The following is a 21,933-nucleotide window of genomic DNA, read 5'->3' on the forward strand; positions in this document are numbered from 1 at the left end:
GAATGCCTCGAGAAGTGCAAGCCAAAGCCTCATTAATGAATTTGCCAACAGGCTCTTTCAGCACGCCCAGGTCTCCTCACTAGGATTCCCGGTCTAAGTGGAGGAAACGTGCCCATTCTTAGCCCCGGTGCCTGGTGTGGCTGCTCCTGGACATCTGACGAACTGACTAGCAAGTACTGTCTGTCAAACCCTTCCAATGTGACAACCCATTTAACTGTCCCTGTAAAATTGGAGGGGCTATTGTTACTCCCATTTTACAGAGGAGGAAACTGAGGCTCATGCGGTTTAACCAATTTGCTCAAGTCATTCAAATGCAGAGCTGGGATCTGACCTGAGACCCAGCAGTCCCCAAAGCCTTTCTCGGCCACCACAGTGCTCTGCCCCCATCTCTTCAGAGACCCTTTCCTGAGTCAAGACTACCAGCTGGCTCTGTGTCTCTCTCTCTCTGTGTCTCTCTCTCTGTCACATACACCTCTCAAGACTTGCCCTCAGACTAGCTGCCTCCCTAGCATGGCCACACAGTTAACTGCAGAGGCCGGCTGACTTCTTCCACCAATGCTGAACTTGAACCGGGACTAACAATCCGGCCTATTAGGTTGAAGGGAAACCTGGGGCACAAAGTTTGATTGTCTGGGAAAGCCGAGACCTGCTCAAACACTCAACTCCCTGCCATGAAAAGTCTCTGCTTTAAGGATTCCCAAGTGCTGAGCTCTGCAGCGGCCCTGGGCAGCACTGGCACCTTCTGGGGACGGGGTGCCACCGAGTTTATGAAATGCCTCCGAGTCCCCTGGATGCAGGATCCTCAGAACCACACCATCGCAATTTCATTGCTATCATCTCCTTGACATTTACAAATTCATAATGTGCGATGAACTAACCTGGAGTGGAAATCTTCTATTAATTGCATATACAGAACGTATATATTAAAAATGAATAAACAAAGCAAACAAGGTTGGATTGTGCAGACCTTAAGTAAACTGGCCATGGAAAGAGTTTTCATGTACTTGACCCCTTGGGATTTGAGGCCTGGGCCTGTGGCTACGAGGGCTCTCTAAGGGCCAGTGGTTTCCCCTCATCACTGGGGAAACCATCCCGGGAACGTGTGAGCTCCCACTGAGACCATGGGCATATTTGGTGTGATGCCTTTTGCTGATGTCTGCTGCAGACTTCAGAAACACAGGCGAGCCTCTGAGTTGAACCCCCAAGAGATGGCAGGACACCTTGGGGCTCTCAAGGACAGACAATCCCGGGGATCCAACAGAATGTGACATTCTTCCAGAGACAAGTTCTCTTGCCTCCTCCACCCATCACCGCAATCTCAGGGCCTCTCTCATGGCCACCAACGGCAGATTCCTGGGCTGGGCAGAAAGCCATCTAGAGCTCTCCTCCACCTCTGTTTTCTCTTCTCACAGTAATTCCAAGGAGGGAAATCCAAGTCACACGGCACAGGACTTCTCAGGCCCAAGTCCTGAGAGAATGGGGTCTTGCTGGGCCCAGGAGATGGGAGGCACAGGCTCTGCAAACAAGCCGACTGTGGGCCTCCATTGGTGTCCACCCAGGTGGCCCTCAACACTGCCTCTTGGGGCACCCTGTGGTGAGGTGGAGACCATACAGGCTCCAGGGTCAGAAACCACCCCAGTTCAAATCCCAGCTCTGCCACTCACTAACTGTGTGACCCCAGGCAAGTGGCTCAACCTCTCTGAGCCTGTTTCCTCATCTGTGCAATGGGCCGGTGATGGCAGTTACCTCTTCGAGTTGCACTGAGGCCTAGAGAGACTGCGTCTCCAGGTAAAGCGTCTGGCACACGCTGCATGTTCAGTAAATCATAATGAGATTTTGCTGGGTGGTGGGGCAAGGCGTGCAGGCAGTGAGATTTTCTTTGGGCCTTACCCCACCCCATTCCATCCCCTAAGGCAGGGTTGGCAAACTTTTTCTGCAAAGGGCCAGACAGTAGTAAATATTTTAGGCTTTGTAGGTCACACATGGTCTCTGTTGCAGATTCTTCTCTGTGGTTTCTTTTTCCAACCATTTAAAAATATAAAAACCATTCTTAGCTCCATGGTTGTCCTTAACCGAGGGGAAGGCTGGGTTTGGCCCGTGGACTGCAGTTTGCTGACCCTGCCTCAACTGCACCTCCAAGCTGGTTGGTGGGAACCCCCAGACATGGCAGAGCCGCAAGCAGAGCAGTGGGGGACCATGTCCCCGGCACCCTGCCTGGCTGCTCACGTCTTCAGAGATGAGCCAGGTGCCTCCTAGGACACAGGTGGAACAACCACCATGGTTTGAAGTCCTACTGTGTGCAGGGCTCTGCCCATGAATGATTTCCTTGATCCCACCTGAATGTTTGAACTCTATCCCCATTCTGCAAAGGAGGAACGTGGGGCCCAGAGAGGTTAAGTAACTGGCTTAAGGCCACACAGCCAAGAATTGAACTCCAGGCACTCTCTTTCCACTCCTGCCTTGGCTTCTGCTATTTTCATGATTTACAGAACAAACTCAGCTTCTGTGCCCAGATGCAGATGCTCTCAGCACGAAGCCGGCTGTGGCTGACCCTCAGGGCAGGGGCCACCTGCAAGTGGCTCACCATCCCCTGGGCCACCCTGGACGAGGCCAGGAGCCTCTGTCCCTGTTGAAGCGAGGCCTATTTTCCAGGGCTCTTCTTCTTCATGAAGCTAAAAGGAGAGGCTGAAAACACTAAATATAATCGCTTGAAGCCGTGCTGACAGCTCCTTGCGGAACGGAGGTCCTGATTACATAACGAGGCTGCCTGGGGAAGGAAGACTTGTGTCTGCTCAGGTTTTTCCAGAAAAAAAAGAGAAAAAACAGATGAAGTTTAAACTGTCCTTCTTAAATCCCACTCATTCACTCCTTGGACAGACATTTATCAAGCCCCTACAGTGTGCCAGGCTCTGCTACAAGCACAGGGAGATGACGAAAAATCAGACAGACAGAATTCCCTGCCCTCTAGTGGGGGGATCCATCCCATAAACAGAGTAAATAAGTAAAATGAAGAGCAGGTCAGATGAAAATAAGTGCAAAGAAGATAAATAAAACAAGTCAAGAAAGTGTTTTAGAGTGGACGGGGGTGGTTTAAAACTGGGGAGAAAGTCAGACAAGGCCGCCCTGGAGAGGCGACATTTGAGCAAAGACTTAAAAGGGCAAGGAAATGAGCCACCCAGAGACTGAGGGCAGAGCCTTCCAGGCAGTGGGAAGAGAAGGTGCAAAGGCTGAGGGGATTTGCAGCCCCCATGGCCAGAAGAAGATGGCTCCCAGCAACCAGGAAACAAAAGTCGCAGCTGCCAGCAGGCAGATGTGGCTACGCTGTTAGGGCTGGGAAATGGCTTCTGATGGAGGGGAAAAAGGGGGATAGGGAGGAGAGGTGTTTCATTCATTCATTCACTCATAAGCAGGATTCTCCGATAGCTGCCAAGATTTCCACAGCCTGGGTCCAGGCCTGGGGTAAGCCCGGGACAGTGAACATGCCGGGCTTTACCCCTCGGACTGGGGGTGTTACATGGGACAGTCGGCTTGAAGAAAGGGAGCTGGTCCCGGTGACCCCTTAAGAGACTGGGCTCTCTCTGAAAGTCAGATATCCAAAGGAGGAGGGATTCAATGCAAGGGAGATTCTCTGCTTCAGAGATGGAGGGGGCTGTGTGAGCTAAGGAGACGGGGACCTCAGTCCTATGACCAGCCACAAGGACCCGATCTGCCATGAGCACATGAGCTTGGAAGGGGAGCCCGAGGTCCAGAGGAGAGCACAGCCCAGCCGACAAATGATCTCAGCTGTGTGAGATCCTCAACACAGAACCCAGTCGAGCTGAGCCTGGGCTCCAGGCCTGCAGAACTGTGAGCTAATAAACGGCCGCTGTTTGAAGCTGCTGAGGTTGGGGTAATTTGTTATGCAGCAATGAGTAACTGATACACATTCATTAGATATTTTTGAGTACCTGCTATGTGCCAGGTCATGTCAAGTGCTCAAGGCATAGTCAAGGGCAAGATGACAAGCTCCCTGACTACCTGGAGCTTATATTTATATGAGGGAAACTGACAACAGGCAAGGAAATGAAACATTTACAAGGTAATGCTAAAGGTAATGCCAATCCCTGAAAGATGAGGCCTGTCCCGGCAAACTGATCCCCACAAGGAAGTCTCCTAGAGCCCAGTAGCCTCTCCAAAGCCTTCTGCAGTGCTGCTTGCCCGTCTGCCCTTGTACCCTACCACCAGCTCCCTCACTCCTCGTGCTGCAGCCTCCCAGACTTCTTTCCCGTCCTCCAACAGACCACGCTCCTTCCCACCACAGGGCCTAGCTTTCCCTGCTGCTTAGAACACCCTCTCCCCAGATCCCTCCATGGCTGGCTTGTTCTCATCATTCAGGTTTCTCCTGAAAAAGAAACTCCTCAGAGAGAACTTTGCTGCCCCACCCCACCAGCTAAAGAAGCCCTCCCCACTCATTAATCTATTTATCCATCATATTTTCTTCTCTTCCCAGCAATGTATCAGTATCATAAATTATTTTATTTATCATAAAGTTACTTATTTATGGCTTATCTCCTCCCCTAGAATATAATCCCAATACTGCTGACAGCTGGTCTTGTTACTGCTCCTTCCCTGAGCCTAGAACAGTTCCTGACACATGGTGGTCCCTCAATAAATATCTGTAGACTGAAGGACTGGAAAATTCCCCTGATCTCTCATGGTTGTTTTTATTTCTTCCAAGGGGGAAAAAAAAGCAGTGAAAAAGGAATAATTCATAGAAAAATGAAAATCCTAAGCAATCGCAAGATAGCCATTTACATAATGACAAGCATCTGATTTTTAATAGAATTCCACCTCCAAAGTGAAATGTTGGCACTTCACATATAGCCAGGCGCCCTGAAAGGGCTCAAATAAACCACAATCACAAGCATGGAGAGCAAAATCCTTCAGTGGCTGTTTCCCTATCTCTGTAGTAAGAAAATCTGTTTTTTGCCATTTAGAACTTACCGGTATTCTAGGCCCTGTTAGCTGACTAACCCAACACCCGTTCCCAACTTCCACTCCTTTGCCTCCAAACTCTATAAGGAGTAGGAAAGCTAAGTATTCATTTCCCAGACTCTCCTTCAGAACTACTTTTTCCCAGTGAGATGAAGTGGAAGAGGCCTGGAGATAGTCTGGGATGGCCTTTACCTACCTGAGAAAGGAACAGAGGGGCCTGACCAGGCCCTATCCCTTCTTCCTGCTTTGAATGTGGCCATGAGGACAGGAGCCACAGCAGTCATTTTGTGATCGTGAAGAGAGGTCAAGAAAATCACAGAGGTTTTTGCACCTTACCTCATTGAGCAGCTTTACCATTACCCACAGCTAACCACCTCTAGAATTCTTAATATGTGACAAGAACAAAAATCCCTATCAAGCAATGAGAGTAAGGTTTTCTGTTGCTTGCAAGAAAAAAAACAAAATCTCTTACAGCTATACAGATACAGTTGGCTCCATACAAGTGAAGGAAACTGCGTCTATTGCCAAAGCAGTTTAACACCCATGACCTTACCTCATCATCACAGCACACCTGAGAATTTGGATGGGCAGACTTCAGATTCCCCTTGTGTCAGATGAAAAATCAGAGACTCAGAGAGGTGAGCCAAGCATCACACAGCTATGCAATGAAACTCAAAGCTCAAAACTAAAACTTGGACTTCCAACCTCTAACACATGGAAAGACATGAACCACAATATAAAAATAGGATCCCTGGGGAAGCTCAAATAAATCTAAAAGGAAAACTTTCCATGTAAACCTCTGCCTTGAGACTTTAGGCCAAGAGAGAACTGTTGTAACCCTTTTAGAAGCTCAGGACCCAAGTGGTTGAATCTCAAAATAGCGTTGTGAGCAGAGCGACGGTGTCCATCACCTGAAATGAATTCCAAGATAACTCAAAGTCCTTATTTGCATATGGTCCACAGAACTGTTACTTAAAATTCTCCCTTCCTCCCTCCTCCTTACCCTATATCTCCCCTCATTCCTCCAGACTCTCCCAGAATCTCCTCCCAGCCTCCTGTGTCTTCCTCCTGTTCCAGTTTCAATGTCCTGCTGTTCAGCCCCCAATCCACCCTTCTTCACCCTTCCTTGCGATGCTGGAGCCGGGCCCTGGACACGGGTCTCTCTGCCGGCCAGCGGGATGGTAGGTTTTGTCAATAAAGGGCACTGGATGGCTGCCGCACAGCTCCAGGCAGGGAATCACCCCCAGCCTAGGTCCAATCCTCCTGCTTTATGCAGAGCAGGAGCCCAGCGGCTTGGACACCGGCTTTGGCAGCATTCCCAGGACACCTGCTCTGCATGTTGTGGCCGTTTCCGTGATAATTCTGGCCACACTCTCAGGCCACACTCCTGCTCTGTCCTCGCACACGGTGGCCACTTCTGCAGGAGCTCCGGCCACACCCTCAAGCCACGCTCTCCCCATCCAGCAGGCAGCTTCTCCAGACCAGCTGTGGCCTCTCACACCTTCGAGCAATGGCAGACTGCGACAATGCATCTGCTGCGGCCTTCCGACTCCACGCCAGCAGGCTGCAATCCCTGCTCTCTCCAGACAAGTCCTGGTCTCAGCCTTGAAGAGCTAGGATTCTCCTAGCTCCCTCGTTCCTCTGTTGTCCACTCTCTCTTGGCCTACAGGTAGTCACTGCTCTTTTGTACCTGTGACTTCAGGACCCCTTAGAGCAGGTGGCCCATCTCTTACTGGTTAATAATTCATTATAGTGAGTTTTCCCTGTCCAGCTTACTGATGTGGTTTCTGCCTCCTAACTGATGTGGAACTGGGTGGCAGTGGAAAGACCAAGGAAAAGATCATCGGAGATGAGGCTGGGGGGTGTCTGGGCATTCTCTTGGGTGTGAGTGCACTGCTGAGCTTTTGGATAATGTGAAATAGGATGCTCGTGACCCGTAGCATGCAGTGAGAGCACAACAATCCGTTACTCGAGTTCTCACTCATGGAGGATTCTCATGCTGCCCCAGTGGAAGGAGCTCGAGGGGCTGTTCTGGCACTAATGACACCTTCAATTGTGGGGTAGGTGGGGTGCACTAGAGCTGTTACAGAAGCAAAACGGGAATCCAAAGTCTGAGTGCCCACAATAGCCCCAAAGGAAGCCCCGGGGCCAATGCTGGTCAAAACCGAAAACAGTGTAACTGTGAGGGATGTAGAATTACAACATCAGTTGACTTCACAGCCTCGTCCAGTTTCTCATGTGAAAGTAGAGCACTGCTTGGGAAAGAGTGGGGCACTGAAACCTGGAATGGGAGTGTCTGGCTCGACTCTGATGAAACTGAGCCTCTCAAATCCCCAAGGCCCCACAGCCCCAGTTTACAACCTCTCCACCTGCCCCCCAGGGAATGTAGAGAAGGAGGTGTGGACAAGGAGAAGCAGCAATAAGAGCAAGAACCCCTCCCTGCTTTAGACCAGAACACAATTCCCATAGGCGGGAGGAGGTGAAAGGAGAAAAGGATGAGAGTGTGGGCATCCGTGTGTTCCAGAGGGCCCCGCACTCACTTTCCAGGCAGAGCCGTGGGAGATGGCAAAGACACAGAGGCATTCACAGGGCCTGAAGGGAGGACCCCGCACTCAGCTTTCTGGACGGGGCTCTAGGGAAGCCTCCGTGACCCAGGGCCAGGGCCTCCCTGGCATCCAGCTGACGCGTGCACACACAGGGCCCCCAACACCTCAGCTCACATCAGGCCCCTGGGATTTGGACACAATCCTGGGGGAGGTCGGGGAATCCCTGGATTGACTGAATTTTCAGGAAACCACAGTGGAATAAGGTCTCAAATTAGGAAAAAGTTTCAGAAATAGATACTAAAAAGGAAAGGAAATTATTGTGGGAGACCCCTGTCATACGAACCCCACTTTCTGTGTTTGGGGAATTCTCCACTGTACATGTCTTCATAAGAAACAGCCCCTTCTCACACAATGGATGCCAAGTGGTTATTTCAAAATAATAACAACAGTAATACCTGTAACTCAGTTCTAGGTGCTTCCAGGTGCTTTGCAGCGCTGTCATCCTCCCCACTGCACAGGGAGCAAACCAAGGCACAGGTGGGTTGATAAGCTGCTGAAGGGCACACAGGTAAGAAGTGGCGGAGCTGGGATTTGAACCCGCCTGGCCAGGATCCAGAGCCCGTGTCCGTGTGTGTGGGACACCTCAGCCCCCTTCTGGCACAGGGTGGGTGGTGGTGGAGTTTGGCCCCGAGTCTGAGCCAGGAACCTCTGCCCTGAAGAAGCTGTTCTGGTGGTGGAGGCAGCATCCAACGTCCAGGGGCCACGGGGCAGTGGTGAGGTCGGGCCCGGACACCACTGGGGTTCAGAGCGGCGGTGGCAGTGACAGCTTTGGCTGATTCGCTCTCTGGGTGCCTCATTCTACCCGTGTTTTAAAGCATATTTATGAAGTTTCTCAGCACCTCTATGGGTGTCCCTGGTGTGGAGTCAACAAATTCCCTTCCAGTGGACATCAGCTGGAGCCTGCCCTGGTGCTCCCCTCCAGGTGTCCTGGTGGACACAGCACCGCCTGCCACACACCTGAGTCTGTGGACTGAGATTTGAGCCCACCACCCTCCACCACCTTCACGCTCAGCCCCCTGGGACTCGAGCTGCTCTGGGAGGGAGTCTGGGCTTCGCAGCCAGCCCTGAGCCCAGAGAAACCTGCCATCCAAACCCTGCAGCTGCCCGGGGCGGCCAGGGCCGTGGCTCCCCAGGGTCAGACAGAAGCCATCGGGCAGGGGCCGGGGAGCTTGAGCTGACCCAGATGAGGTCTTTATCTCGTCTCATCATAATTAAGAATTAGTTCCGTGTCATTAGCACAGAAAGCTGTCAGCTCAGACCCAGGACGCCATCTGGAAGGGGCTCGCGCTAACGCTCGGTGCCCAGATGGACGCTGTCACAGGAGGCCGCGGCCAGAGGCCAGCCAAGAGCGAGGGAGGCAGACAGAGAGACAGACAGAGGCAGACAGACAGAAAGAGAAAACACAAAGAGGCAGAGAGAGAGAGACAGACAGAAGCAGACAGACAGAGGCAGACAGAGACAGAAGAACAGAGACAGAGACAGACAGACAGACAGAGGCCGAGGCAAAGAGATAGACAAAGGGACGGGAGGGAGGGAGAGGGAAAGGAGAGGGAGAGAACGCGAGCAACAGAGAAACGGAAGGAAAGGTTCTGGGAAAGGCAGGGGCTGTGAGAGAGAGACAGAGAGTGAGGGAGGGAAGCAGGTGGGGTGGGGGCAGGGACAGCCAGGGAGAACCTTCCAGACGGCGCCCTGGATCCTCCGGCAGAACCCTCGGGAAAGCAGGCTCCCTGCCCTGGGAGCGCTGACCTCTTAAAAAATTGACCCAGAGGTGGGTGGAGTCACTGGAGAAGCAGACACTGAAGTGAGGTCTGGAGGCCAAGGGGTTCCCTGGGGAGGCGTGGGGGGGCCACCTGTGAGGGATAATGGGAGGCGGAGGCAGGTCCAGGGTGGCTGATCTGACCACAGTGGGCACTGGGGAGCCGGGGAACCCTTTGGGGGCATCTCCTGTCGTCGCGGGTTGGTGGTGCCACCTCTGAAGGTGACTTATTCGGAAATGAGGCCTTGCAGAGGCCATTGGGTAAAGATGTGGGCACACCGGGTTGGGGTGGGCCCTAAGCCCAGCATCTGGGGTCCTTCAAGGAAGAGAGACCCAGACGCAGAGGGGAGAAGGGTCCTGAAGATGGGGCAGCCACGAGCCAGGGATCTTCCAGGGCCTGCAGAAGCTGGAGAAGGGCGGAAGGAGCCTCCCCTGGAGGCCTGGGGTGAGCCCTGACCCCGGACCTCAGACCTCCAGAACTGTGGGAGAGTCAGCCCCTGTGGGCCTATGCCACCCAGGTTGTGGTCGTTCCTTACGGCTGCCACAGGAAACCAGCAAACACATTAAGCATAAATAGTCAAGCCCAGGACCACCGCAGTTCTCGGTTGTTGGCTGGGGCTGCTGGGAAAGGACGGTTCTGCCCAAAGGCGAGGCAGACCCCAAGATGCCACAGTTGGAGACTATTGTAACGGCATTCCCTGCCACCGAAGAGCAAGTCCTTCCTGGAAGGGGGGGGCGAAAGAGCTGCGGCACCTGGAGATCCCTGAGAGGAGAGCTGGTCCAACACAACCCCAACAGGAAGGAAAGCAGAGCCCTCGAAGAAAAGGATGGAGAGCCCCCTCGTGATGTTGTTTGAGGTCCTGGATCCAGCCACACTTGAAACCAACACTTACTGCATGAACCAATAGTCTTTTTCCCTTAAGCCAAGATTTCTGTGACTTAAAGCCACCTGACTCTCTTAGTCAAACCAGCCTTCATAAACACAGGAGTGCTTTAATTGATAAAATCCTGTCAATACATCTTCACAGATCAAATTATCTGGGCACAGGACCTCGGCCTGTCCACTTGAAGTGCTCTGTCCCCTCGGCCATAGCGATCAAGGTAAGGACAGCCACGCAAGAGGATGGTGATCCGGTTTCATGACAGATTTTAGAAAGTCATGTTCCAACCTCTAAAACATGTTCAGCTGTAACAACCAAGTGCCTAAAAGGCAATGCTGATTTTTCCTCCTCGATAATCTCCTGCTGGATAAGGCGGTCATTACACTTCTTTAAAAATACATCTTTTCTCTAAGTCAAGATCGCGTAGTGGTCAGGAGTGTGTACTCGGGAGCTGAGCTGCCTGGGTTTGGACCCAGCTCCAGCACTTCCAGGCTGTGTGACTGTGGGGGGTTGAGTTGCATCCCCCACAAAAGTCAAGTCCAAGTGTACTGGGCGGAGGGGGCAGGTGTTTTCCCAAGTGAAATGGAGCCTGGACTGAGAGCTCTGACCCACCCCCACCCCCACCTGTCTGGTGGCCAGGACGCCGGGGACTTGCAACATGCCTGATTTGCTGCTACCTGCCTCACCTGCCACCCTACACCTGGGGATGCCGCAATGACGGGATCTACTCGCGTCTCCATTCCCCAGCCAGCGTCCAAAGAAGTTTGGCTGGAGCGGAAATAAACTACACTGATCTGGGGGAAAAAGCAACAAAAAGCACAGCCGCTCTCCACTGCCCCAAATGGAGCTGGCAAGCAGACGAGGGCCAGCCGCCACCTTTGTTTTGTTTCCTCCGAAGGAAGAATGTGCAAGCAAAGATGAGGTTCTACAACCCAATTTGAGTTGTCTCATTACAGTTACATAATGCTAATTGCCGGCTTTGTGTTCCATTTGGCAACTCGTTAAAGTAACTGAACAAAATATAACTAATGAACAATTATAATGAAGTTCATAATTAGCTCCTTGAAACACTTGATATGGAAAATATTTCAGATGCTTTTTAAAAACCGTATTCACAGGAGGGTAGGCAGATTCAGAAATGGGAGAAAGCTAGGAATGGTTTCCCGGGTTTGAAATGAACGAAGTCCCCCCTAAGTCATCACCCAGGTAGCAGCTCTGGCTGCTCACGGTCGATTTGCTGATTTGCATGAGCTCGTGGATGTGCTCCGTGAGGATGGAGACTGTCTTCATTGCCCTCTGTCATCAGTGGAGCCTTGCCCGGGCCCGGCACGCAGGGGCCCTTGGAGAGTGCAGCTAGAAAGAGAATACCGCACCTGCTTCTTCCAGACACCCCCCTCCCCTCCACCCAAGATTAACTAGCTGGAGGGACAGGAGCCACGGTCCACAAATTCAGAGGTGCAAGACTGGGGTGGGCAGGTGGTCTGCACCCAACAGCCGTTCCCAGTGTCGAGTGGGAACTGCAAACACTAAGGGTAACGGAGGAGACCCTGGCACACAGCATCTCAACCAGCCATCGAAGTTAACGTCCCAGCAACGGGGCGCATTGGCACCCAGGACCCAGCATCAGCTCCGTGTGGTCCTGCCCGAAGTTCATCACTGAATCGAAAGGTAAGGACCCATCAGACAAACTCAAAGCAAGGGCCACAAAGCGGGTGGCCTGTCCCCTTCGGTGTTGATGCCATGACAGACAAAGAAAGACGCGGGGAGAGCTTCAGGCGAAAGGAGCCAGGAGACCCGAAAACTGCATGCAGCTTGTGGTCTTAGGTTTTATTTTGCTATAAAGGACATTATTGAGACAGCTGGTGAAATCTGCAAAGGGTCAGTAAATTAGATACCATTTCAATGTTAATTTCCAGATCTTGATATGGGTATGTAAGAAAATGTTTTTGTTTTTAGGGAATACGTAATGAAGTATTTAGGTACAAAGGGGCATTAGGTCTACAACTGACTCTTAATTCCGAAAATAGATATACGTGTGTGTGTGTGTGTGTGTGTGTGTGTGTGCGCGCGCGTGCAGAGAGAGAGAGAGAGAGGAATGGATAAAGCAAATGTATAATATTAACATTTGGGAATTTGAATGAAGAATAATCAGACATTTTTTGTACTATTCATGCAACTTTTCTTTAAGTCTGAAGTTATGTCAAAATAAAAAAAATGGAAAAAATCCAGACACCTGCTTTCCAGCCTCCCTCAGTAGCTAGGGGAGGCAATGAGACACAGTTCTGGCCAATGCACTAGAGAGAAAGGTTGCTGGGGATCTTTCTGGGGAAAATACTTCCCCCTGGTAAAATAAGAGAGAGCAACAACTCTGCATTGCCCCCCCACCCCAACACAGATGCATGAGGACATGTGATGTCATAGCTGCAGCAGCCATTTTGTCACCATGAGGAGAGACTTAAAAAAACTCACAAAGATAGTGCCCCAAAGATCAGATACTATTGCCCCACTTAGACCACATGAGATGGTTAAATTCCTGTACTCACTAAATCCCTACAGTTGGAGTATTCTGTTTCTTACAGACAAAGCATTCTTTGCTGAGTTCTTGCCACCTGCCCAGTGCCGCCCCAGGGAACCAGGGTCCCTCTGCTCTTCAATCCAACAAGGAATCTAGGGGCTCTACTGCCTACAAGGGATCAGTCCAGTGATCCGGATCCCCTCACTCGCCCACCAGTGTCTTCTCTCTCGCAGCTTCTCCTCCAACTGTCTTCCTCTCTCTACCCAGTCTAGAGAACCTTCTTATCTTCCAGGGAAGACAGGATGCATGACGAAAACCTGTTTTTCATCATGTTTTTCCCCAGCTTTTTGGGTTTGTGCCAAGTGTCCTTCCAGTTCCCTTAAAGGCTAGGCTTTTAAATAGTACGAGCTATGAAATAATTTCTTTCTCTGTCTCTCTCTCTTTTTGTCTGCTCTTATAAATCTTCCCTGATGCAAAGTACACAGAGCATTGCAGCTGCCTGATAGAGGGGAAGGGCCAAGGAGAAACAGGGAACTGAAGGAGGGAAAAAAACATTCAGTTTGACAGATATTATCCCTTCACCTGCCAATCTTCCATCAAGCTCTGAGGCCATGCCCTCCCTGCCCAGCACAATCTCCATGAATCAGCACACACAGTGCACAGTCCCATCCCAGCCTTTGTTCAGTCGGCTTCCACCCCTTGAAACAACTCCCTCCTCCTACCCTGCATTCGAGACCCTGGGAAAGAACCTGTATCAGTCAGGGAAGACTATTCTGCTGCAGTAACAAATAACCCCAATACGCCCTGGCTTTAAACCACCACAGCTAATCTCTCACTCCCACTGCATGTCCTTTGCAAGTTGGAGAGCAGGGGCTTGGTCCACCGTAGTCACTCAGGACGAGGCTGCTGGGGCAGCCCCCATCCCAAACATTCCCAAAGGGACAAGAGAGCTTCGCAGGGTCTTATGCCGCCAGTTAAATGCTGTGGCCTGGAAATGCTATGCGTCCCTGCTGCTCACAGCTCATCGGCCTCGGAGGACCACGTGGCCCAGCCTTGCTTCCACGGTGCCCTTATCCTGAGGGCGTTCCGGGCCTGGGTTTTGCCTTTGTGTCCAGCCTAGAAATGTCTCATGGTGAGTTTTTTTTTAATATTGATGCACAGGCTTTTCTCCAGACCATCAGAATCAGTATCTCTAGGGATTGGACTTGGAAATCAGTATTTTGTCATTGAACTGTAAAATACATGCAGTCCCGTGTACAAGTCATAAGTGTACAGATCAATTATTTGGACCCATATATGAACTCAAGTAACTACCATGTGGATCAAGATATGCAACATTTCCCGCACCCCAGAAGTGTCCGTCTTTGTTTCCTGGGACCGCCGTAACAAGAAACCATGAACTGGGTGACTCAAAGCAACAGACACTCATTCTCTCCCAGGTCTGGAGTGGGCCGGGCTGCGCTCCCCTGAAGGGTTTAGGTCAGGGGAGAATCCGGCTTTGCCTCTTCCAGCTCCCAGCATTTGCCGGCCATCCCCGGTGTGCCTGGCACCCTGGCTCAGTCTCTGCCTTTGCCTTCTCCCCAGGTCAGCCTGTTTTTTCTTCCCTTCTAAGGACAGCAATCTCATCAGATTCGGGCCCAGCTTGACCTCAGTTTACCTTAATTCCATCTGCAAAGACCTGTTTCCAAATAGGGTCACGTGCACAGGTGCTGGAGGCAGGACTCGATCACACCTTGCTGGGGGACATGACTCAACCCTCAAGGGGCTCCCTCGTGGAGACCAGCAGGCTGAAAAGCTCCCCAGGGGACCCTACTGTACAGCGGGGCTGTGAACCAGGCCCCTCCTCCTGTGCTCTGTCTCCGGGAAAGCTGGCCCACTCCCCACCTAAACATAAACCTCAGGCCTGAAGACAGAATATTAAAAATCACACTGTCACCTTGATAGAGTGGCTAATAACGCCAAGGCGGGCAGAGGCCCATCCATCACGGGCAGCCGGCCTTCCCTGTCGGGAGCAGGGGGCAGGGGAGGGACAGGGCTGCCCGCTGTCCCGGCCCGTGCACACAAGTCGCCGCCCACACTTGCCCAGGCCTCTCCCCAAACTGGAAGCGTGAAATGAAGCGGCGAGGCAGATGGGCTGACCCCTCTGAATTCAATTTGCAAGGTCAACCATGCAAGAACCCCGGCCTAATAGAATTGTCACAGCTGCGTTGCAGCCATTTACTACGTGCCCTTGCTGTGTCTGAACATGAAAGCAATTACGGGATACATACTCTGGCAAGAACATGAGGTTCCCATTCCAGCGGGAAAGAGACACCGCGGAGTCAGGTTATTTAAAAAAAAAAAAAAAAAGTGGAAGAACAAGAAAGCAAGCCACAAAAAACACATTCATTATGAAAATTTGAAAATTTCCACTTCCCTTGGAATCACATATGAAGACTTAAGAGTTCGAGTCCTTTTGAAAGCTCCATTGTCTTACGGAGTATAAATAGCTTCTTTCAAAAACCCACAATTTCAATCAAGCTAGAATAATGGGAAGTACCATTCATGCAATGCTGTCTTTCAAAATTTCATGACATCTGAATTGATTCTCACTCCAAATCTAATTAGAGGCTCAAGCATATGAGAGCATTTGTGACGGCAGCAAAGTGACTTGGAAACCAGACATAGGCAATTGATATTTTTCACTAAGGTGTGATTTTTTTCTTACTCAATCAAGACATTCAGGAACTACCCAGAAAAGGACCACAAAATGAGGTTTATCAAAGGAGGGATTTTCTCCATTCTTCTGGGAGAGCTTCCCCAAAGTCTCAGTAAGGTCAAGGCCAGTCTGGGGACAGCCCACTGGAAGCAGTCCCAGCCCTGCCTCTGGTCAGCTGTGTGGCCTTGGGCAGGTTCCCTTAACTTGGTGCCTTATTCCCCATCTGCAAAATGGGGGTGTGTGATAACCACGTTGCTATAGCAGTGTGCTGCTATCATATCATGGGCTCAGCCCTGGAAGCACCAGTCCAAGGCCCAGACAATTGTGGCTCCAGCCGCTGTGGCCAGTGGTCCCAGGCCCCTTCGGTTCTGGAAGGACAGCTCAATGGACCTCCAGTGGCAGCCACGGCCCTCGGACACCAAGCTTGTCATCATCAGCCCCCTGCAGCCAGGCTGCTGCTGCTGGAGCACAGAGGGGACCTGGGCAATCACCCCCAAAATGGCGGGGACCACAGTCTGCTTGATGCAGTGTGACGTTTGTTAGCTCTTCCCCATGAAGCTGGGGTGGGAGCCCAGCACCCACCTGCCTCCTGCCTGCAAATGCCCTTCCCCAGCTCCCAGCTCCCAGCAGAGGCCCATGGGCAGCGCCTGGCAGCCAGCTGAGGAGTCTATCATCCAGGGCTTCCATATTGCGCCCTCCCTGCTCTCTCAGATGTCACCAGGAAACGGGCTACTGATGGAGACCCTGCAGCCAGCCTGCCTGGGGTCCCACCCCAATTCTACTGCTGACTGGCTCCCTGACCTCCAGCAAGTGAACCTTCCTGTGCCTCAGTTTCCGTTCGGTAAAAGTAGGGTAATCAAAGTGCCGACTTGGTGGGACAGTTGTGAGGCTTAAGCGAGTGGAGGTGTTAAGGGCACAGAGCAGCGTTTGCTCAGTGAGTTGCCTCCACCACGTACTCACGCAGGTTTGCACAAGCAACACACTCAGGTGTGCAGAAATCTGTCCGTATCGTTCTAAAACCAGAATTAATTTCTTTTACGAACCTGCCCTCTCCCGAGGCTACGAAGTTCACCTCAGTCACGGGGTCTTCCCTTGTCTCCTGGGTCATGCCCAGTCGGCAGGGTTACGTCTGGTCACGGTGGCTGTGGAGGGAACGTGTTCTCGCCATCCTCTACCCGCAGCGCACCACTGAGCGGCTGCATTGCGCTCTGGACCTCAGTCGATGTTCCGGAAAGGTCACTTGGGGCAGAGCCCGAGAGTGAGGACAGCACAGACCGCTGAGGGCTGTGTGAGGTCAGATGGGCGATGCACGGAGCCCTGAGAACAGAGGCTGCCCAGGGCAGGCGGCCATGCCATGTGAGCCATTCACCTGCCAGTCATTGCCCCCAAAGAACATGGGCTCAGCTTTGCCTGATCTTCCCATTCTCTTCCAGAGAAGCTTTGAAATCTCCCAATTTCCAAATCGGCATCTGAAGCAAATAATAAAACAACCGTTGAGTACCAAGTACAATATATCTGCAGGCTGGATTTGGACCCTTGGCCACCGGTTTGGGAGTTCAGTTCCCTATTGCCAAGTTTGCACTTCAAGATTAGGCCCATTTTACAGATGGGAAAGCTGAGGTCCTGAGTGGGTGGGACGCTTGCCCAGGTGACTCAGCCGGCCAAGCTGAGACCTGAACCCAGAAGTCCAACTCCAGGGCCTGCCTGCTTACACTAAGCCTCCCACTGATGGCTTCACCTTGAGACAAAGCAACCTCTGGCAGTCCTTGGCTTTTCTACAGCTCCAATGGGCCCTGTGTTTTAGGGTTCTCTAGGGAAACAGAACCAACAAGAGATATCTGTAAATATAAGATTTTATAAGTGTCTCATGCAACTGTGGGGATGCACGAGTCCAAATTCCATAGGGCAGGCAGCAAACTGGCAACTCCAATGAAGGTGTTCAATGAACTCCTCAGGACACACTTCACTGGCTAGCCAAAGAAGAAATGAAAAAAAACAAAACAAAAAAAAAGTTTTCAACCGAGTAGATTAAATCCAGCTAATTGAATTCTCTCATTGCAGAAGACATGCCCTTCATTGATATAATCAGTCACAGGTGCAGTCAATTGACTGATGATTTAATAAACCAGCCTTCTGGTTTATTAACCAGCCACAAATGTCCTTGCAATAACAGTTAGGCCAGTGCTTGCTTGACCAGACACCTGGACACCATCTCCTGGCCAAGTTGACACATGAACCTAACATCACAGGCCCCCTTCTGGCATCGACATCACTCACTTGGCTCTACTTTAAAGGAGCCCTGTTTCAATTACTATTGTTGTATAACGACCCCAAAACTTAGCAGCACAGAACAAAAGTCATTTCATTTTCTCTCACAGATTCTGTGAGTCAGAATTTGGGGCAGGGCTCAACCAGCTAATTCTTCCGTTGCAGGGGGTGTCAGCTAAGGTTGCTCAGTGTTGTCCAGCCAGCAGATGGCCGGGGCCTGGAGGGTCAAAGATGACTCCACTCGCACACCTGGTGCCTTGGTAGGGAGGCTGGGAGGCTGGGCTCTGCTGGGACATTCGGCGAAAATGCCTCCACATGGCTTCTCCAACATGGCAGCCTCGGGGCAGTTAGGCTTCTTAAACGGTGGCTGGTGAGTTAGGGTTCTCCAGAGAAGCACCCAACATTGTATATGTGTGTATGGCATGTGTGTCTGTGTCTGTGAGTAGATGAAGATATTTATTATAGAAATTCGCTCATTCAACCATGGGGATTGGAAAATCCAGATTCCATAGAGCAGGCCACAAGCTGGAAACTGATGAAGTTTTACTCCTCAGGTGAAGATGGCTGGCTGAAGAAGAGGCAGAACTTCTTTCTGGCTTCTGAAATCCTCAAATCCTCCAACTGACTGAATGAGGAAACTCTCCTCTTTGCTTAAGGTTAACTGCTTTGTTGATTGTAGATGCAACATTTATAGATGTGATCAACTGATTACAGATGCAAATCCATCTATAAAACACTCTCACAGTAGTGACGAGGCCAGGGCCTGCTTGACCAAACAACTGGACACCATAACCTCTTCAAGTGGCACACAAAATTAACCACCGCAGTTGGCTTTCCCCAGAGAGAGCAAAAAAGTGTCAAAGACTTTGCAGCCGTTTTATTTCACTACCACCATCCTTGAGGTGCCTCTCTTCCTGGGGGAACTGCTAGCCCCCAAAGGCACCTACAGTTTTCTAACATGGATTTATCCCATACGGAGTTGCTTCTCAGAAGGTGGCATGCCGCAATTTAAGTCTGGCTGATCCTCAAAATCCAATCCTTGTATTTGCTATCTGGGCAAATAAGTCTCATTTGTCTTCATTACACATGTACATTCAGAACCAGAAAAAAAAAAACGTGTTTTTTTCCTTGAAATTCAATGTGGGAACTCTTCCAGCCAAAATCTAGGTAATCCTTTAATTCAATATTCTCCCTAAAACAAGGTCTTCTTTTATGATTTTGCATCCATTCGCCTTCATCTGGGGAGCCATTGCCAGAGAGGTAGCTGGTTAAGCTGAGAATTCAGACAGCAGTTTCCTGACCTAGAATTCAGAGGGGAACCATGGAGGGGGTTGTTTGTGACCGTCTGGAAGCCTGTCCCCCCACTCCCCTTCCCCACCCTCCTCCGTGTGTTTCAGGTCGAGTCACCCTACACTAGGGCTTTAGGGCTGGTCATGTGACACGGGGGCAGCCAATAAGAACCTTCCATTCTCCTATTCATGGTGATTGGTTCTGAGATGGGCACATGACCCAGGCCAGGCCAATGAGACTCCTTCCCAGGCCTCCTGTTGGAATTTAAGAATAAAAAACACCTCTGCACAATCCCTTCACTTTTGCCATATTCTGTGGGTTAGAAGCAGGTCACAGGTCCCACCCACAATCCAGGGCGTGGATACTGAGGGTGGGGACCACCAGAGGGTGTGTCCACCCAGAGGAGACAGTCCAGGATGGAGCAGCAGGGATGGCTTCCTGTGGACAGAGGATGGAAGCAGCAGATTGGGGGAGTGAAGAGGATCCAGGCAGGAGCGACAGGGCTTTAACTCTCACAATTCCAGCACCTTCCTTTACAGTGATTTTCATCCCTGTCCTCCCTGCGCCCTCCCCCAGCCCTGGAAGAGGTTATTTCATATCATCCCATGCCCTGAGTGAGGAAACCAAGGCACAGAGAGGTGAAATGCCTGGCCTAACTCACACAGTGGAAGAGGGGCAGAGCAGGCACTGTTGGGGTCTCCAGACTCCTGGTCCAGTGCTCTTGTCAACTCAACTGACCAGAGGGTGTCAGCAGCAAGAGAGGGACAGTCTGTGGACTACGGGGACGTGGAAGGTGGAGGAAGGAGGAGGAGGGAGGAGGACGGGAGGGGAAGAGAGAACAGGGTGACAGGAAAAAGAGAGGGGGAGGGCAGGAGGAAGGGGGAGGAAGGGGGATGAGAACAAATAGGGAAGAAGGATGAGAAGAGAAGGGGAGAGGGGAGAAGAGGAGAGGAAGGAGGGAGGGGAAGAGAAGAAAAGGAAGGGGGGAGGAGGGGAGCAAAGGAAGGAGAACGGGAAGAGAGGAGCAAAGGAAGGAGAACGGGAGGAGAGAGAGGGGGGAGGGGACAACAGGAGGAGGGAGGGGCAGGCCGGGGACAGGGCATGGGTGCCAGGCCCACAGGACACCAGCTGCCCTCCACACGGCCACCCCACAGAGAGCACAGGGGCTGTGTGCAGGCTTAGGACAGGGGGGCAGCTGAATGTTAACCCACAGTCTTGCAGACTTATTAAAGCAAAACTAAGATGTAAGAGCTTTATGCTCCAGAGTTGGTATTATGAAAAACAGTGTACATTTCTTCCCCATTTTCCAAATATGGAAATACATTCTAATAATAGTCTCTAGGACAGAGCTTGTTTTCCCGGCCACCTGAGACTCTGCTGTGCTGGGAGGAAAAGGAGGGGACGAGGCACAGGATTGGAGAGGAGAGAAGGGGGAGAGAAAGCAAATAGAGAGAGGAGGAGGGAAGGAGAGAAAGGATGGACCTCCATGAAAAGTAACAGAGCAGCTGATTCTGGCCTCCAGCTTCTTAAAGGAAAACCGCAGGCTCCGCCAGGACCCACCCCTCCGTATCCTCAGTCCCTGCTACTGCCACGTGGGCCTCTGGGGATTGGGATGGGGTGTGGAGACATATGACCCTGGCCTAGCCCATCAGCAAATTCTCTCCTCCTGGCCAGTGGTTGGTTCAGGTGACCCAAACAGTCCAATGGGATCCAGTTTGGGAACTCACAGTGGAACTACTGGCCCTGCTCTTCCAGCTAGAGACAGGTTCCAAATCTCAGCTCTAGGAGGACACGGACACACACACACACACACACACACACACACACACACACACACACGACCGAAGAGCTGTAAAGACTGCCAGTTGGTCTCAAGAACCTCACAGTGCCCTTGAGCAGAGAGAGACATAAACACAAACCAGCACCTCCCTTAAACCCTAAAGGCATCCACTTGCTCTCAGGTGACCCTCCGGCACCAGGTCAGTGGGACAACGCCCAACTGTCCACGTTTCCTGGGGCTTCACGACCAAATACCACAAACAGGGGGCTCAAAACAGCAGTCACTCATCGTCTCATGGTTCTGGAGGTTGGAGGTCCCAAGCCGAGGTGTGGCCGGACTATGCTCCTTGTGAAGGCTCCCCAGGGTGGCTCCTTCCTGGCCTCAGCCAGCTCCTGGGGTGCCGACTAGCCCTAGTGTCCTTGGCTTGTGGTCCCGTCACTCCTATCCCTGCCTCCATCATCACGTGGCCTCTCCCCTAGGTCTGTGTTTCCCCTGATAAGGACACCAGTTGCTGGCTTTAGGGCCCACCTGAACCTGGGATGGTCTCATCTTAACTTGAAAACATCTGCAAAGACCCTACCTCCAAAATAGATAGGCACCGTGTGTCGGTTTTGATATATTATGTCCCCTACAAAAGACGTTATTTTCATCCAATCCTGTGGTGTATTTGGATTGTTTCCATGGAGATGTGACTTGCCCAACTGTGGGTGAAACCACTGATTAGATTATTTCCATGGAGGCATGGCCCCGCCCATTCCCGGTGGGTCTTAATTAGATCACTGGAGTCCTCTAAGAGGCTCAGGAAGAGAGGGAAGCAGAGCTAGAGCTGACAGAGATGCTTAGAGATGCTTGAACTTATGAACAGAAGGACATTTGGAGATGCTAAGCTAAGAGATGAAGCCCTGAGTTTGCCCTAGAGAAGCTAAGAGAGGACCCCCAGATGCTTAGAGAAAAATGCCCTGGGAGAAAGAAGCACAGAAAGGATTCACAGGAGCTGAGAGAGGAGCTGGAACACAACCCAGGACCAGCAGACGCCAGCCACGTGCCTTCCCAGATGACAGAGGTGTTCCGGATGCCATCGGCCTTTCCTCAGTGAAGGGATCCTCTTCTTGATGCCTTAGTTTGGACATTTTCATGGCCTTCAGACTGTAAATTTGCAACCTAA

General features: G+C 51.4%; 1 protein-coding gene across 1 annotated transcript in view; it reads right to left on the reverse strand.

Annotated features, from left to right (window-relative positions):
* The window catches only part of TMEM132B (transmembrane protein 132B), a 398,454-nt gene extending 381,111 nt beyond the window's left edge, over positions 1 to 17,343 (reverse strand). Inside the window, exon 1 of the mRNA XM_037816674.1 lies at positions 16,474 to 17,343. The gene's annotated coding sequence lies outside the window, so the exon portion shown is untranslated. The remainder of the gene's footprint in view (positions 1 to 16,473) is intronic.
* Between the last annotated feature and the right edge of the window lie 4,590 nt (positions 17,344 to 21,933).

This window comes from Choloepus didactylus, chromosome 23, assembly GCF_015220235.1.
Source record: "Choloepus didactylus isolate mChoDid1 chromosome 23, mChoDid1.pri, whole genome shotgun sequence".
Classification (NCBI taxonomy): domain Eukaryota; kingdom Metazoa; phylum Chordata; class Mammalia; order Pilosa; family Megalonychidae; genus Choloepus; species Choloepus didactylus.